Source organism: Sphaeramia orbicularis, chromosome 21 (assembly GCF_902148855.1).
Source record: "Sphaeramia orbicularis chromosome 21, fSphaOr1.1, whole genome shotgun sequence".
Lineage (NCBI taxonomy): Eukaryota > Metazoa > Chordata > Actinopteri > Kurtiformes > Apogonidae > Sphaeramia > Sphaeramia orbicularis.
The window spans coordinates 44,800,950-44,814,852 of NC_043977.1; the positions used below are offsets into that span (position 1 = coordinate 44,800,950).

Here is a 13,903-nt window from a genome sequence, read left to right on the forward strand (position 1 = left end):
TTTTCCCTGAAAGGTAGTTTTGAACAAACAACAAAAATCTAATCACAGTTCTGTCAGTTCACATTCTGCATTAAAATAACAACAAAAAAATTCCACATGAAGTGCAATATTAACAAGAGGGCAAACTCATATTCTCTTTTCACAAACTTAAGAGCAACATTGACAACAAAATGAACCAAATTATTTATTTTAGGATGGAGAACAAACTGTTTAGGACACTGTGTGTGTGTGTGTGTGTGTGTGTGTGTGTGTGTGTGTGTGTGTGTGTGTGTGTGTGTGTGTGCCCGTGCAGGGTGCAATTTGTCAAAAACACAGAAGGGCGATTTGTTTTTGTTTTTTTTTTGGGTTGGGGGGGGCATTACTATAGTGGGGATGTGGTCCATAACTAACACTGGCGTGAAATGAAAGTGATACTTTATGTCCAACTCCCTCTGTCTGTCTCCCGAGACAGACAGAGGGAGTGTAAGTGTTTGAGAATTACCGGACATAGGCGGTTGACTCTCACCTGAACCTAAACAGATCCCAAACGGGACTGTAATGATGATGGAGGGTCTTCTGTCTTTTCCTTCCAGGTTCACATCATATTTGTTGTTTTTTTAACCTTATGGTAGCTGCTCTTTCATATTTTGGGTCAATGTGCGCTCCTTTAAAATGTCTGTGTGGAACTTGTGTGGATTTAAAGTTCTGCATCAACCGATGTCTTTAGTTACTTTTTCTTTTTGTCAACATACTGTGCTGTTTCGGTACAGCTGCGTACTGAACCGAACAGGTGCGTATCGAAACGGTTCGGTTTGGTTTGGTATGTGTACCGTTACAGGCCTAGTGTGCATTATGTTACTGCAATGGGTTAAAAACACAGTGTCAAAAAAGGTCTTGTTAATAGATTTTATTCACACAAGATATAAATGAATTCATGTTTTCTCAAACTCTAACAAATGTCTAAGGCAGTGGGTCTCAACTTCAGGATCCACTATCAACACTCAATGTCAAGCTGCACCCCAAAGTGATAAAAGTTAAACTTCTCAAATGTATTTGATAAAAAGGTATGGTTTGAACCTGAGATAATACAGAATATCACAGTATGACAACACACAAGACAAGTTTAATGATAAACCAAACTGACCAGCAGGTGGTGATGATAAAGAGGGAAATAGTCCCCTTAACACTAAATTGGGTACATTTTACCAACACCAAAAATAAAAGGTGCATTAAGTCACTTATTCAAGAGTTAAACACACTGAGGTTTTTGTCCTCGGTGTTGGTAAAACCAAATCTGATGTAGTCGTAGTCAAACCTGAGTTTCTCCATGATATGAATAGAAACTTTTGGATCTTCTTTACCTCCTCCAGGAAGTATTGTGATCACATGGCCTTGTGTGTTTGTTTGCATGTTTGTTTGTTTGTTAGCAACTTTACGGGAAAACTACTACAACCATCTTTACCAAATTTTACCCACAGATAGACCTAGGCCCTGGGACAAACCCATTAAATTTTGGGCCAAGTAGGCCACAGTTCAAGGTCACAGCAAGGTCACAAAATCTCAAATTTTCCTATCTCTCATCATTGAACAATTTTCTGAAAATTCATAAAAAATTCAAAACGACTCTGATTAGCCTCCAATTTCATACATCCGTAGCTTATAAAAATATCTTGTAGCTGACACAAAATTGTCCACATCCACTGTGGAATGTGGACTCTGTGGACATTTTAATTTAAGACTGAAAATCCCTTTTACGACACATTTTTCATTATAACTCAACAAATATTGATTGGAATTTAATATAATTTGACATACACATGACTGGTACCAAGCTTCAACTTTTTCTTCTGTATGGAACAACCTTGAAACTATTCAATTTAAAAAGAAATAGTCAATCCACACATGCACACCATTCGGGGTGCTTGGCGGAGGTTTGCGTTCTCTGAACACTTGTTTATGCTGCGAAATGTCTGGTGTTAATTAACATTACAGCGCATTACTGCCACCTACTGTTGGGGAGTGTGAATGGGGGGTGCTCAGCTCCATAAAAAATAAAGCACAGGATTTGTTTGCTACCCTGCCCCCTGAAGGGGAGGCAAGGGGTATTGTTTTTGGTTCAGTTTGTTTGTTACAACACTAGCAGCAAAACTACTGGTTGAATTCCAACCAAATTGGGCTTATAGACTGCCAGTGACCCAGAATAGACGTGATTACATTTTGGAAAAAGTAGGACGAAGTTTAAAAAAAAAAAAAAAAAATTCCAATTTATTTATGGAACATTTTGAGCATTTTAGACAGAGAGATTGATACACAGCATGAGGTACAAAAATATAGAACAGATATAGACTGCCACACCTGAATGTCAACCCCTACCACCACCACCACCACCACTAAGCAAGGCCAGCCACTCAAAACCCAAACAAAAGACAAAGACATAGTTAAGGAAAACAATTCAACCAGTTAAAAAAAAAAAAGACGAAGTTCAAATTTTTTATGAATTTTTAAACCTTTTTTTTTAATCCCATGTACTTATAATGGGCGAAATTTCAAATGTCTATAAAAACATCAATTTTGTTTCAATTTACTTCAAACTTGGCACATATATCGAGGCAGTTGAATATGCTGACATCAGCACATGCGTAGACATGATCACATCAACTGGATCGATGTCAAAATAAGCTACAATGCGTGTGAGGGGTGGGATTTGTTGTGCCTGGCACCACTTCTTAACATAATTTTTTGCCCAGACAAAGTCCCGCAACCGACTGAAAACGAGTTTGTGACTCACTTTTGGGTCGCGACCCACCAGTTGACAATCACTGGTCTAAGGCAAACATCTGAGTCGGCTCAATAACAAATATAGCTCCCATTAGCACTGAGAACCAGAACTGATCCAACTGTTGGTGATCAGTGACACTGTGGTTGCATTGAAGTGTTGGATGGAGATGCACAACGGTGGAACGACTGATGTTCAGACTTCTGGGTCCAGCTCTGGTGTTTTGACCTGACTGAAGTGGACCATATTCCTCTCTGCTTCTTCCCTGACAGTGATTTGGATTTTTCATTATTCATGATCTTTTTTAACCAGATGTTACTCAAGGATGGTCACAAAGAATCTTCAACTCAGAAAATAACATCTAAATTCCAGGTCAGCAAAATGGATCCAGAAGTTTGCCATTTTAATGATTTGAACCCATATTGGTGCATACTTTGCCTCTTACTTTATCCCTTATCCTCATCCTTTTTCCCTAAACCCACTTTTTTTTATGCCTAAACCTCACCAAACTGTCACAATGTCAAAAAGTGATGCTCTGCACCATGCAGAATGTCAGAAGGCGGATTTGTCACATACTGCCAAATGTCAGTATGTGACAAATTCGGGGTAAGAATACGTAGTTAATACTTATTATCCTTATATAATCTTATTCCTGTGTGGTCCCTTGTTTATATTAATAGGTAGTTATTAGTAACACATGAGCTAAACCAAACCAATAAACCCATAAACAACTTAAAACTCCACCAGGACATATTCTTTAGTATATGTTATTGAGAAATTGATTCCATGTCTAAAAATATTAGTAGAAGTCACAGTGTTGCAGTGGGTGACACATGGGGGACATGTCTGAACATGCTCAATGACGTCAAGCTGACACTGTGATTGTCCAGGGAATTGTCTCAGAATAGATGTGCCAGTAATGCTGATCCCATTTAAGAAATCGGATGTGATTATGTATCTAGTATCTGGAAGTAAGTATTGTAAGTGATGGTAAATTTCTAGTTTTTGTTCCATTTATTTGAACATAGTGAACTGGTGACAGTCATAAGGTTCTGATGTTCATTTATGTGCCACTGAATACTTTACTACTATTTTCTACTTTAAAGGAAAAAAGGCATTTCAAGATTAGACTAATTCAAAATAGAAGTGACATTTTTGCTTGAAAGTACAGGATGGGGAAGCAAAATTTACAATATTTTAAGGCAGGGATTGAACGACAGTGTATGACGAATTAGTTTATTCAAAGTCATGAGAATTTATTTGCCGCAAGAAAATTTACATAATAGAAAATGTTTTTATTCTATGTGTCCTCCTTCTTTCTCAATAACTGCCTTCACACGCTTCCTGAAACTTGTGCAAGTGTTCCTCAAATATTCGGGTGACAACTTCTCCCATTCTTCTTTAATAGTATCTTCCAGACTTTCTCATAATAGTTTTGCTCATAGTCATTCTCTTCTTTACATTATAAACAGTCTTTATGGACACTCCAACTATTTTTACCTCCGCCAAGGAGGTTATGTTTTTGCCAGGGTTTGTTTGTTTGTCTGTTTGTTTGTTTGTCTGTCTGTTAGTGTGCAACATAACTCAAAAAGTTACGGACAGATTTGGATGAAATGTTCAGGGTTTGTTGGAAATGGGATAAGGAAGAAATGATTAAATTTTGGTGGTGATCGGGGGTGGGGGGGCCCACGGGGGGGGGGGGGGGGGCCGCTGATCAGCCTTGGCGGAGGTCTGCGCTCTCCGAGTGCTTCGAGTTGAAATCTCCTTTGGTGTGACGAGTGCATTCAGCAAATCACACACTCTTTGACGTTTGCTTTCCTGATTACTCATATGGGCAAAAGTTTCTGAAAAGGTATGGATAATAGTGTTAGGTATGATTATGACATCAATACATGTTTGGTTTCAAAACAATTGACATAGTGCCTGCTGAGAAAAAAACAACTAAATGTTCATTTAGGGCTGTGCAATTAATCGAAATTCAGTTACGATTTCGATTATTAGACACAACGATTACAAAAATTATGTAATCGAGAAAAAACAATTATTAATTTTGAGTTGTTTTAATTCACGCGCAAGCAAGCTACCATGAGCTGCTCTGCCCCGCCCCCCTCTAAGCTACTGCTGCCAGCTAGCCGGCAGGTCCACCCCAAGAGGAAAGTTGTACCTAGCGGTCTGGACAAATGGCAGGAGAATCGCAGCAGAAGTGCTTGGTAAACAAAAAAGGCAAGTCAAATTCAGTTGTATGGAATCACTTTGGGTTTGATGAAGAGCAAAAACCCATTACGTGCAAAAAGTGTTTCGTAGTTGTGTCCGCACCGACCGGTAACACAACAAACCTTTTTAACCATCTAAAGTTTAACCACCGCCACCGTTATCATAATCTTATGAAAAACTAAAACACATAAAAAAAACTTCGTCCGCAATGCAATCTTCAGTTTCCGAATCTCTTTACGCTGCAACTCCCGTATTAACCTAACCCTAACGTACATATTCTAGATGGCTGGTGTATACAGAAGGCCTTATCTGAAACCTCACGGCACGCCACTGAATTTATTATGTTTCATACTACATTGAACATACTTGAATTTATAATTTGCATTTTACGTGAGTTATTTATTTATTTATTCTTTTAAATTGCTACAGTTCTATGGCAAGTCTATAGCAGTTTAATTCCAGTGCACTATTTATTTACAAAAGGAAACATACTTGAATTTACAGTACACTTATTTGCATTCAAAGATTTTTTTGTTTCGTACAAAAGTGAACATACTTTGCTTTAGTGGTTAAAAGCTTTATTTATGTTTAAAGAGTATATTTTACATTGTTTTGCAAGAAAAAAAATAAACAACTTTAAGGTTAACAAATAATCGTTTTTAATAATCGTGATTTCAATTATTGCTAAAATAATCGTGATTATTTTTTTTTCTATAATCGAGCAGCCCTATGTTCATTGTAAATTTTACTTCCCCACCCTGTATAAATAATGTGCAGGTTTTACGTATCCCTGTGTGTTCATGTGTTTTCAACATCGCTTCAGAGCAAAACCCTTAAACAACATTTCTCTGTCAACAACAGGCCATTTAGTAAATCACCACAATTTACTGTATTTTTGCAAAAATCTCAGGAGGCCACCATCAGAACTGTTACCGTACACATGCATTTCTCAGTCAACCCACAAGAGCTGAAGATGTAATCAATCAATCAATCAATCAATCAATCAATCAATCAAATTTTATTATTATTTATTAAATTAAATCACGATAAAAGTTATCTGATGACACTTTACATATAGAGCTGGTCGAAACCAGACTCTCAATAATAGTAATAAATCCAAATGACTGTCATATTAAATACTGCCTCTTACTTGTAGGAGTCATTATGTCATGGATTTTTTCAAACTAATCTTATTAAAAACAGACCCCGCAAACACTACAAAGTGGATTTTTGTGTAGTATGGTACATGAGGAAACTCAGTGCAAAAAGAATAAACAACATCCTTTATTTTAATTGACTGAAGGAAGACTGTTGATTTATTTCTTTATCCTTTATTTAACCGGGTAAGTTAGTTGCGAACTGATTCTCATTTTCAATAACGACCTGGACATACACAGACAACCAATAACTCTCACATTCACGCCTATGGGTAATTTAGATTAACCAATTAACCTACTAGTGCATGTCTTTAGATGGTGGGAGGAAGTCAGAGTACCCGGAGAGAACCCACGCAAACACAGAAAGAACATGCAAACTCCACATAGAAAGGTTCCTGGAGTTGGAATCAAACCCAGGACCTTCTTGCTGTAAGGCGGCAGTGCTATCTACTGCACCACCATAAAGAAGTGGTGATACAAAAATATATTTAGTGCTACTAATGCTACAATTTCACCAGATAGTGAAGAGGCATACAGGGACCAAGTAAGGAACGTAGTCTATAATATGAGACAAAGGCTCTTCCTCACGTCCTGTCATTAGTTTATATTCACCACTTTAAGTTCACTGAAGTTATGACAGGAAGTTATGTTGAAAATGGTGCAAGAGCAGTGATGAAGTAAGGAATGAAGAATGTAAAGTCCCTTGAGTGGTGCGATGATGTTATTACCCCGCCCCCCGAATACAGAGCCAAGGGGTGTTGTTTTTGGTTCTGTTTCTTTGTTTGTTAACAGTTGAGCAGCAAAACTATTGGTTGAATTCATACCAGATTGGGTTTATAGATTGCCACTGACCCAGAAGAGATGTCATTACGTTTTAAGAAAAGTAGGTCAAAGTTCAAATTTTTTATTAATTTTTAAAATCTTTTTTTTCTATTTACGTATAATAGGCAAAATTTTACATGTCTATAAAAACATCAGTTTTGTTTCAATTTACTTCAAACTTGGCATATATATAGAGGCAATTGAATATGATGACATCACCACATGCATAGACACGATGACATCAGCTGGATCGATGCCAAAATAAGCTACAATACAAGTGAGGAGTGAGGTTTGTTGCGCCTGGAACCTCTTGTTTTAATTTTTATTTTATTATTTTTACTGCCGTGACTTGAGTGGACACATCACAGTAGCTTCACAATAGCGTGAAAAGACAGAGGATGAACATGTAAGTGGATGACTTAGGAGGACACATTATTTCCACTGCATTTTGTTTCTGTCCCAGCCCATAAAGATTTGATCACTACAACTGTGGTCGCTATTTGCTGTCTCCATTGTATTTTGTATTCTTTCCCTAACGTTAACCACTTGTTTAGATTTATACAAGTAAAGTAACTTTTATAGACTGTGAATAATGGCCAAATTTGTCTATGCGGACATCAGTAAATGAATAGACATGATGACATCAGCTGGATCGATGCCAAAATAAGCTACAACACGTGTGAGGGGCGGGGTTTGTTATGCCTGGCACCACTTGTTAATTAAATTTTACATATTTCATTCTTAGTGTACTGACCAGATACTAAAACCATGTTTCCAAAACTTGCATAGAATTCATGATGCAATGATGAAAAAGACTTAAGAAAATGTCAGAAAATAACATTGAGATTCATGTAATTACATGATACAGAATATTTACTGTTTTTGCGTTGTTTTTTGTACATTTTTTTGTTTTGTCTTCTTTTCTCAGTGTCTGTACAGAGCCAGCACCTCTCCTGGCAGATCTTTATTTACATCCCAATTTTTCTTAATTATCTCATCTGAGCTTTCATCCTCATTTGCTTAATATTATAATATCTGTTTCGTGGGCATCTAATTGAATAGCTTTGATGTTTTCATGAATTTTTCAATTGAGGGAGAAGGACGAGACCTGCAGTTATTACTGGGTGTTTTATTGTGGGAGAGGACGCTAATTGTTAACTAAGAGCCAGTTAGTGTTGGACACTAATTGGGAACAACAGCAGAGCTTACATGGGAATAGAAAACTAGGTTATATCTTGGCATAAATGGACTGTTGATAAATATGAGTCAGACAAACACAGAGGGCGGAGGAACAATATCAAGACTCGTGTTTGTCTGAGGGAGCTACATGCTGGCAGTCAACGCCGAAATGAAAGTGAAAACTCAGGAGACATATGTATTCGACTGCAGATCATTTAGACTTCAATAACAGGGACTTTCCCTTGTAACAAAGATGTGGGAGGGAAAATAATGACATAGCAGGAAAGAGTAAAAACACTGTGTTTGTACACTGCCCAGCCAAAATAAAAAAGTTGCATATGCAGTATTTGACTGCACCTTTGGATTTGATTCCAGGAGACATTCACTGCCACACACCTTTGTTGCCACATAATGCTTATGTAGAGTCACAATAAGGTTAATAATATTTTTTCCATCCATAGTTGCATTAATTTTTGACTTTTGATGATGGAGAATTGGACCATCAAGTGTTCAGCACATCCCAAACTAGAAAAGCACTAGGAGAGCGCAGACCTCCGCCAAGGCAGCAGATGAGTCCCCCCCCCCCCCCCCCCCCCGATCACCACCAAAATATAATCATTTGTTCCTTGTGCCAGTATCAACATTTCCTGAAAATTTAATCAAAATCCGTCCATAACTTTTTGAGTTATCTTGCTAACAGACAAGCAACAAACTCGAAAAGCACTCGGAGAGCACAGACCCCCACCAAGGCAGATCAGTCCCCCCCAATCACCACCAAAATTTTATCATTTGTCCATTGTGCCAGTATCAACATTTCCTGAAAATCCTTCTATAAATTTTTGATTTATCTTGCTAACAGACAAACAAACAAACAAACAGACACACAAACCCTGATGAAAATGTAATTAGTCTGGACTTTATGGAGGCTAATCCATGTGTGAAAATGATGTCCCATTCTGATGATCCTGATCAATCCTGACATTGTCCAATCTTTTTGACATTAGAGTCATGAGAGGACACTTACTGCATCAGTTAAACTCAACCCTTTAACCCCTGACGTGTCTGTGGTGATCGTTCTGTATGAGTGGTGGCTGCTCGTCTTTCAGACAGGGGAAGCTCATTGTCGGCTTACAAAAAAAAAAAAAAAAAAAAAAAAAAGAATTAAGAAAATGCTCAGTGACCTTATCGTACCAAGTAGGCGTCTTTTCCAGGGACTGGACCAGTGTCCTCTCAATATCCATCAGAGCTAGGCTGCTTGGATTGCCTTGGCCCATTGTGTTGTGGGTGTAAGACTTCAGCCTTTTTAAACAAGAGATGCTCCTTTCACTCCGACCTAGCCGACAGTTAACTATCTACTAAACGACATTAAACTCGAACAAGAAGTGATTAAATTACGTAACTGAAACTAGAAAACGCTGAAATTATGTTAAATTGAAACAAGGAAGTACAATGAGTGTGTTTTATTTACAGTGCAAGAAATGAACGAGTAATTTCGTCGTACTTTCTCTCTTGATCTCACAGCAGAATGCGCGATGTTATTAAACTGAACTGTGTCAGTGAAGGAGCAGATCTGAAAACAGCTGTCAATCAAACAGGATTCAGCCTTTTGACTGATCCTCCAATCAGCACGTGGGATTCTGGCGTCCAGCCCAGCCGAGCTCCGCCCACAGCTCCATTCACCCCCAGAGATGCCCGGCGTCCGGGGGCGGGACAACATTGTGGCATTTATCCAATTACCGTCCAGTTTTGACGCAATGAAAAAAACTGTTCCACTCAGTCCCATTGAAGCCCAGACATGCCCGCAGTCTACGGACAAATGCACTGAGCAGAGATGTATGAGAAAACAGTGCAACGGGAATGTATGAGAAGTGAACAACATTGCGTCCGTTGGTTTGTGATAAAGCTGATTCTGAGCGAACTCATCTTTGAGATGAACGTGTTCTAACGCATTTGTAGTTAATAAAATGTCAACACAACCGTACATATTTAACCATTTAATTTTCGTAATTTTAGGGGAAGCTGGGCTTCCCTTGCAGTCTATGAGAAATCGCCACTGTTCTGTATGTATGATTTTTTAAAAAATATTCATAAAAATTCAACTGTTTGCTCAATAAGAAAAAATTCCAAATGTGCTGATAGAATAGACCTTGGTCTTTCCATAGACATCTCAGAATGCTCAATGCACCCCCACAGCCTATGAAATGAGAGGGGCACAGAGCAGTGAGTGAGACCGCCTTGCCATAAAAATAGACGGTGTTTGGGCTTTTCTTTAAACACCGTTTTCCTTGTCTTTTTTTTTTTTTTTTTTTTTTTTTTTACTGTAGTTTGCAGTGTGGTGATTTTCCTTCTTTTTTTTTTGATCATGTAACTGCTTTATGGGGTTCAACCAGGTACCAAAAAGCAGCTGCACTGATTTAGAAAAAAAAGAGCCCAAAACACAAACTACTTGAACAAAACTCAAATCCTTGTTATTGTTCAGTGTGTTCCAGTTCACAGTTCATGTTCAACATCCTAAATCTCTTAGTGATGTACATTCTTAGTGCCTTATTTAGTAAAAACCTGACAAACTTCAATTCCTCTCTTTGTCTTTTTCTGTTATTCCACCCTGTTTTGACCCTGAAACACAGTAAAATAAAACCACTGAAGAAAATGAACAGGAGCACAAACTCACAGCAGCTTTAATGACACTGAAACAGACAACAATTCACAGCAGCACGTTTTACTGAAACAATCGCTCTTAAATAACCTGGTACAGCTGAAACATTATTAACTACTGCAGTACTTACTAAGGGTGGGCGATACTGATTATTTGGTATCAATCCAATACCAAGTAAATACAGGGCTAGTATCGCCAATACTTTTTACTTGAAATGTCATGATCATTGAATAATTTTGTGATTTTGCCTTTAGTTAGTTGATTATGATTATGACAAAACACAGGACAGAGATTTTAGGCAAATAAACATGTTTTTTTTTTTAACTAACTACAATATAAAACAATTTAACAGTATGAAAATAATAACATAATTCCCCTTTCAAATTTGTGGTGTTACCACAGTGGCGAATGACTTTCTGGAACACTTCATATGTGACAGTTTCCCTGTCAGCTGCAGTGAATAAGCTTTCGCTACCATCACGGGCTGAGAGAGAGAGAGAGAGAGAAAGAGAGAGAGAAAGAGAGAGAGGTGTGCTGTTTGCACAGACAGACAGACTTGGAGAGAAGCTGCACTTGCACAAACTCTGTGAGGAAATTCAAATAATTTGCTGGACATATAGAAAAGAAACTGCAACAAAAGTATCGACCTCATTACGCTAGTATCGATCCGATACCGATACTCACCCTGGTATCGATACTAGTGGTGGGCAGATCGATCCAAATATTGATAGTAGCTGGTATCAGTGTCAGATCGATACTAGTGTGGTGAGATCGATTCTTTAGTTTCAGTTTTTGTCTTGTACGCATTGCTGCGGTTTTGTCAAAGAGGCAACAGCCAGGTCACCAGACTTGCCACTTCTGTCTTAGTGCAGAGCAGGCACACTTTACTTCTCCTCCCCCTTCTTGTGTTTTCATATTGTGCGTGTCACGTGACTCAACAGCACAAAGCAAATGAGCAAGCAAGAGAAAATTCCCGACATGACAATGTGTGGGGAAAAATTGTTTTGTTGCTTTTCTATTGTTTCTGAAGAAAACATATTTTGATAATAAAGTATTTTCTATTTACTTATAAACTGTGCCCTAATTCTGTCCTGGGTTTTAACTATTTAATAATAAAAAAGGAAACATCACAAAACACTTAAAGGTCATAAAAATTAATTGAGATTTAGCAATTCGATGATGCATTCACCTTAATTATTGAAACATATCGGTATTGATATCGGCAATACTGGCCCTGTATTTACTTGGTATCGGATTGGTACCAAAATATGCAGTTTTGCACACCACAAATCAGTACTATCAATATTTAGATCAATACGCTGAGCCCTAATACTGATGGAAGGATCTGAACTATTTACTCAGTTAAATCCAGTGAATGTCTCCTGTAATCAAAACTAAAGGTGGTGCAGTGAAATATTGCATGTGTGACTTTTTTTTTTTTTTTTGACCAGGCAGTGTATTTTTCACCGTCACGCCAAGAACAATTGGTAGCAGGAGAAAACATCCCCCAGACCATAATCCACACCAAACTGTTAAACTTTGTGGTCTGGAGAACTGAACTGAGAACACCTTGGAATGGCATAAATATGTTACAGACAAGGGTTTCCCCAAAAGACTTCAGCTCAGTACCTAAAAGACAAAGCAGGTGTCTCCTCAGGACCAAAATGTACAAATATTCATTATGAATTGCTGTAACATCTATGTTTTTAGATTCCCTTGAGCCATCAAAATACTGCACACAGCATCTTAGATCAGTGCAGTAAATAATAACGTGTTTCTTCCTTTTAAATTAGGCAGAAGTAGAAAACTTCAGATCCTTTACTACAGTTGAAATAGACTGGCTGACTGGAGGAACTACGCTGGAATAAGGGTGAATATTCCATCGAATGGTGTCAGGATCGTCATTCTCCTTCCTCTAACTGCGGTATCACTTTCGAAGTCCCCCTCGCAATGTAAATGAACAACCTCAGAGCTGCAGCTACATCCTGAAAATGGCAAGTTTTGACAGATGCACATATTTTTTGGGTGCAGTTTTATTTTGTATGGATTTGTAATCATTTTAATACCATGATGCAATTCCTCATATGTGCATTTTCCATAAAAAAAAACCAACTCCCATCACTGTTCTGCATTGCTCAAGAACTTGCCAAAGAACCCAGATGACTTTTACCTCCATTCTAGAATGACAGTGGAGGGTGCATGACCTATCTACAGCCCAGGCACAGTGTGAATGAAGTGTGGAGATAAGTTAGGATATAGGATGCTACAGCAAAATTAGAAATACCATAGTGTACAAGTACTCTAGTACAACTTAACCTTACTGTAACCAATCATTTTTTGTGTGTGAATATTTGCAGGTATTTGTAATCAAATAAATGTAGGAAGTTTGATGTGTAAGGAAGTATAAAATGGAGAAATAAGGATGCTAAATTTGTACTTAGTAGTGTAGTGGACCCTTAAATATTATACCTACATCATTTTTATGTACAGTAATGCCATGTTTCCACTGTGTGGTATTGGCTCGACTTGACTCAACTCGACTCGGCTCGGCCTTTTTGCATTTCCATTACGAGAAAGGACCAGGAATCTGGTACCCAGTACTAGTTTTTTGGTATCACCTCCACCGAGGCTCCAAGCGATACTAAACCGTGACATATAACACTGCAGACCACTGATTGGTCAGACAGTTTTCTCTGTGACCCGCCGTTTTACAAAAAACAGATGCGGAAGTGGACAGTAAATATAGTGGTTCATCAATCCACATGATAACAGCCCAAAACTACACCATGGTCGGTCAAGGAGATTCAGTCTTTGGTGGCCGACATAAAAATTCAGATGAGACAACACGCAACAAGCGAGTTTTCAGCAACTCTCTGAACAGACGACACGAAAATAACGCGCCACATCGCTATGACGTCCAGGTACTATAAAGTAAGTAGTATCCTGTAATGGAAACAGTCTCCAGGAATACCGAGTTGAGTCGAGCTGAGCCAAGCCAAGTCAAGTCGAGCTGGTTCCATGTAGTGGAAAAGCGGCGTGACTGTGCAGTAGTCTTAGGTCACCTCTAGCTATTTTCTTTTTACACGGTTGTAATGAGTATAATATCTCTTTCTCAGTCCC

At 38.2% G+C, this 13,903-nt stretch overlaps 1 long non-coding RNA gene across 1 annotated transcript; it reads left to right on the forward strand.

Moving 5' to 3' along the window:
* Positions 1 to 2,701: 2,701 nt before the first annotated feature.
* LOC115412635 (uncharacterized) lies at positions 2,702 to 13,532 on the forward strand. The gene is made up of 4 exons (XR_003934360.1): positions 2,702 to 2,801; positions 11,235 to 11,239; positions 12,965 to 12,971; positions 13,521 to 13,532. It is a non-coding gene; the product is annotated as an uncharacterized LOC115412635 (long non-coding RNA).
* The last annotated feature ends 371 nt before the right edge of the window (positions 13,533 to 13,903 follow it).